Source organism: Trachymyrmex septentrionalis, unplaced genomic scaffold (genome assembly GCF_001594115.1).
Source record: "Trachymyrmex septentrionalis isolate Tsep2-gDNA-1 unplaced genomic scaffold, Tsep1.0 scaffold60, whole genome shotgun sequence".
NCBI lineage: Eukaryota > Metazoa > Arthropoda > Insecta > Hymenoptera > Formicidae > Trachymyrmex > Trachymyrmex septentrionalis.
In genome coordinates, this window is record NW_017305779.1 from 14,312 (window position 1) to 19,291 (window position 4,980).

Below are 4,980 nucleotides of genomic sequence, written 5' to 3' on the forward strand. Positions count from 1 at the left end.
TCGTCTTAGAAAACTAGATGCGACGAGCGAGTGCCATGAATTCACGCGCCTTGTAAGCCAGTCGCTATTGTTACGGTGATGATTGCACGCGTCCGCTCGCGTGATGCCGGCCATTCGCTTTCTCTCTATTTTGCCTCTTTTCATTTCTATTTACGTATGATTTATGCGACATCGCGCTGTTGCGCGACAACACCGTGTCGTTCGCATACCAAAAAATAACTTTGTACTTCCACATATGCATATAAAGGTATCGGTACCAACATCGCGCGCAATCAGATTTATAAATCGGACGATCCCGTACGAACGCGTGAATAAAGTGCAGGAAAAAGTCATCCAAGTCGATATCAAGCTAAATTGATTTACCATTACTTAATCAGATTGCAACCGGTTAATCGATAATTAACGGGAGAAAGTATATTCAAGAAATTCGTTTACGTATAATCGAACGAAGTAAGCAGAAAATGTCAGTTACGTGAGCGCCCAACAGCCGGTTTCATCAACGTTGGTTAACTTTAATTGTAACTTGTGTTCTTCGTCTACCGCTAATTCTAGTTCTCGGAAGAAGCGAGAATTCAGTAAAAATTACATTTACAGTTAACCAACATTGGTGTGTTTAAGAAAAGGAGAAGGACGAGGCACTGATGCTCTGCGGCGGGCACGACACCCACCGAATTTATGTCTGTGAACTCCGGTGAACTCCTGAACTCTCGTCGTCTCGAGTCCTTCTCGGAGCGACAATGACGAAAGAATGGCATCCCCGGTCGTTTGCACTTCGATGTCGCGCACACGCGTGTATGTACACACGTGGAACGATCGCTAACGGGGTTACGGGACTTTAGAACATAGCTATTGCATCGCTCCTCTTCAATTTTGAATTTCAGAGTCACAGCCGCAATAATATGCAACGTGAAATATTTACGTGTCAAACGAACGTATCTCCGCAAGAAAAGTGAGACTATAACAAATAAATAGTCTTTAATAAAAAAAATGTACAAACAAATATTTGGGACCCCTATGGGGTCACCCTTGTCACCAGTCGTTGCAAATATGATTATGCAGGATTTCGAAGAAATTGTAATTGGAATACTGCCCGTTCGGTTGTTATTTTATTATCGATATGTGGACGATATTATTTTGATTGCCCCGTCTGAGAGTATTGATATCTTGGGTATCTTTAATTCGTTACACACTAGACTGTAGTTCACTATGGAAGTTGGCATTGATGGAAAAATAAGTTTTTTGAATACCACGTTAATCATAGATGAACGGAGTCTTATTTTCGATGTATATTGTAAAGCCCTTTCCGATAGATTCCTTAGTTAGTTATATTGGCTAGACTAATTAAAAGACAGTTAAAGACTAGACTGTATGAACATGTTTCAGATATTAATATAAGTTCAAAATCTCCATCAGTGGTAGTTTCTAACCACCGTATGGAGGAGAATCACAATTTTTAATGGAATAAAGTGGATATATTAGATATAGAATCTTCACACAATAAAAGATTAATATTTGAAATGGTACATATTAAAAACAGAAGCATGGAATAAATAGACAAAACGACACGGAGTCTTTGTCCGAATTGTATTCTAACATTATACATTCTCTTTCTCCCTTCTAATATCTTCCTTCCTTTTCCCCCTGTTTTGCTGTTTTCCATTCTCGGTGAGTGTTTTTCCTTCTCGACATTGCGTTATTCGACGTTGTGGAAGTCAGATGTTCGTTACTCTTGCAAATTTGCTTCAATTAAAAACCAACGTATTCCACGATATGAATTATCTTTTTCTGCGTTTTTTTCTTTCTTTTTTATTAATGGACTCTCAACACTTACCGATATAACTGACAAGGTACATTATTATATTATATATATTATTAATTTGTATGTGTTGAATATTAATTTTTTTATTCACAGTCACTTTTCTAGAATATTACTTTCTTACTACTTTGATTACCGATATAATTGACTCGCAGCGCACTATACAAAATGAAAAATACTTATAATATTTTAGACTTATAACGAGTTTTGTAATATTATATATATTTTTGATTTATAGCGATGTTTGAATATGTTTACCGCAACATTGAGAATGACTCGAGCGGAGTCGAAACGTATAATGTTTTGTTCTTTGTAATTATTATATGAATTTTATGATTTAAATTAAAGTTCTTTGCTACATTACTGGCTCTTTGCCCTTCTTTTGCCTATATTGTTTTATAGTAAATAGTATAAAATTTTTTGTTCAGAAAAGAGAAAAAAATTGTGTATTTTTAAATTAATTATTGACGACAGTATTAAACATAATTAAAAACATAGTTAAATAGCTAATAACAAATTGCTTGTTTCAAATCTAGGAGTAATATAAATATTAATATAAATATTAATTTTGTTATCATGTTTGATTTCTAAAAACTATCCATATTTTGATTTGTGCCATTTGATTAATGTTTTTTTTGATTGTTTTCAATTCTTTTTTCATTTTCTATTTAAATTCAACTTGTATCACTTTTCCTAATCGAAGGTTGATGTATTTAGAATACAATTCGCACATAATATGAAATTCAAAAAATTTCGACTCGGTATCACTTTTCTTCTGGAAATGTAAACTCTGCAATACATTAAAACAGTCTAGTTTGAAAAATCTTACATATAATAAATGTTAACTAAGATTTTTTTCTTCATATCTTTTAAGTCTAATATATATATGAATTACTTTACGTTATTTAGCTTCTCAGATTAAAAATTTTTTTGTAAGCACCTTTAAAAAAAAACAACTAGCAGAGCGTGGTTTCGATCCACGGACCTCTGGGTTATGGGCCCAGCACGCTTCCACTGCGCCACTCTGCTTCTTGAGTACGTTTCTGCAAAGGGTAAATAAGTACAAGGGTAGTTTTAAGCCGATAGGTGGGGTGGTGTAAGTATTGATTAATCACGTTGTGATTGAATGTAAACCATTCATAGAGGGCGTTTTTCAGCAAGGGCACAGTTGGTGCTTTCCAGCAAGAAGCACAGTGTAATACAGTGATTATTTCATTTTTGTTTAACAATTTTACAATAAAAATATAATAATTCACTGCGTTACACTGTGTTCTTTTATACCTTTAGGCAACAATAAAATTTTTTATAACTTTGTATTTTTTTAGTTCACTATTTATTTTATTTATTATTCAATATTTTATATATATCGTAATGAAAATTCTGATTTATGTTTTAAGATATTATTTATTATTAGAATATACTTATATATTAAAAAATGTGTTTCTTAACTTAGGTTTTTTAATAATAAATGATAATTAAAAATGAAAATGAAAAAATGTATTATTAAAAATCTTTTACTGAAAGAGAAAGATAAAAATATTCCCTAGAACTTTTAAAGTTTATTATTTTTATATTCCTCTATCTCATAAGATATAACAAATGTAAATTTATAACATAAATTTATAACATATATATTAAATCTATAAAAGTATAACTATAAAAGAAAAATTTTTCGGAATATGTTTTGAGCATCCCACTTATTTGAATATTTAAAAAAATTTTTAATTATTTATTTACTTAAAGGTTAATTATTAGCTGAATTATTTTATCGAAAAAAAATTAAATTTTTATTTAATAGTTGCAATATCTGATGCAATAACGATATTCACAATTAATTTTTTGAAAATAAACAACTTTTTTATTTTTTAATAGATCCTTTATAAGTACAACTCTTCAATATATTCTTTCAACATCAATGTACAGACAGCAGAGTGGCGCAGTGGAAGCGTGCTGGGCCCATAACCCAGAGGTCCGTGGATCGAAACCACGCTCTGCTAGTCATATTTTTTTTCTTTTTTATTAGATAAATGTTTGCAGAGGAACTCAATGCACTATTACAAAAAAAATCCGTTATAAATTAAAAAAATAATTTGCTATTTTGTTTTTTAATTTTGTATCTGAAGTCATAATTCCACAGAGATTATGTGTAATCTAAAGTGTATTTATGTTATATCTTTATTGTATTTATACCACGGAGGTTTCGTAACTTCACACTGTATCTTTATTCAATTAAAGTAGTTCAATTAAAGTTTTTTATTCTAATCTAAAATTTCACTCGTGCTTCTTCGTTTATAGGGCGCGTACGTATTAATGAAATTATGTACAGATGTCTCGGAATTAAAGATTAGTTAGATCACTTTTGTGACATGTTATATAGGGACATTTTCTAATATTAGAGAAATATACGTACACAATTCGGCGACGATGTTGATACTAACGTTACAGAATTATGCGTGCGGATTTGTGCTCTCGATTTCGCGACTTTGAAGTCGTTCAAATGACAACTGAGAATAACACGCTTCTTTATCGGCGGTATTTGAGATGAAACAAGTAACGTTTAGCGGGTAGTTGACTTTCATCCCGTGAAGTTAAATTAGACTCTTACTTATTAATATACCGGCACATGGCTATCATCTTGAATGCCAAAAAAAATCGATAAACTACGTGTTATTTTGTGACATTTAATGCTTCGGTGAAATGTATCAGTAATAATTCTGACGTTGAATTACACCGTACTATCTACAAGAATTGTCAGAAACACTTATAACCCCAAACATCGCAAAAGATTGACTGAGACGGAAGGAATGTCTGAAGGACGTTCGAAAGAATGGAATTCTTTTCAGACGTTTACTTTGCGAAGTACGCTGTTCCCATCATACTTTATTTGCACATGTTTTTTTTTCTGTCCGGTAAGATGAGTATTTTAAACTGCAGGTTTAAAAGCTTTCAGCTTGATCTTTTTTTTAATTTTAAAAGTTGTTTTGTTAATTTTTTTAAATTAAAAATTAAACGCTTATATTTAATAAAATATTATTCTCTATTTTATAATAATATTGTTATAAAATATTATTACAAAAATTAATATAAATTTTATAGTAATTTTTACGTTTATTGATAAAAAATTAAGTAAAATTAAATCTGTATGATTCATGTATTGATAAAAA

General features: G+C 31.1%; 2 non-coding genes across 2 annotated transcripts; one reads left to right on the plus strand and one right to left on the minus strand.

Annotated features, from left to right (window-relative positions):
- Positions 1–2,773: 2,773 nt before the first annotated feature.
- On the minus strand, positions 2,774–2,845 carry Trnam-cau. The gene has a single exon. It is a non-coding gene; the product is annotated as a tRNA-Met (tRNA).
- Positions 2,846–3,741: 896 nt separating this feature from the next.
- Trnam-cau lies at positions 3,742–3,813 on the plus strand. Its single transcript has one exon. It is a non-coding gene; the product is annotated as a tRNA-Met (tRNA).
- The last annotated feature ends 1,167 nt before the right edge of the window (positions 3,814–4,980 follow it).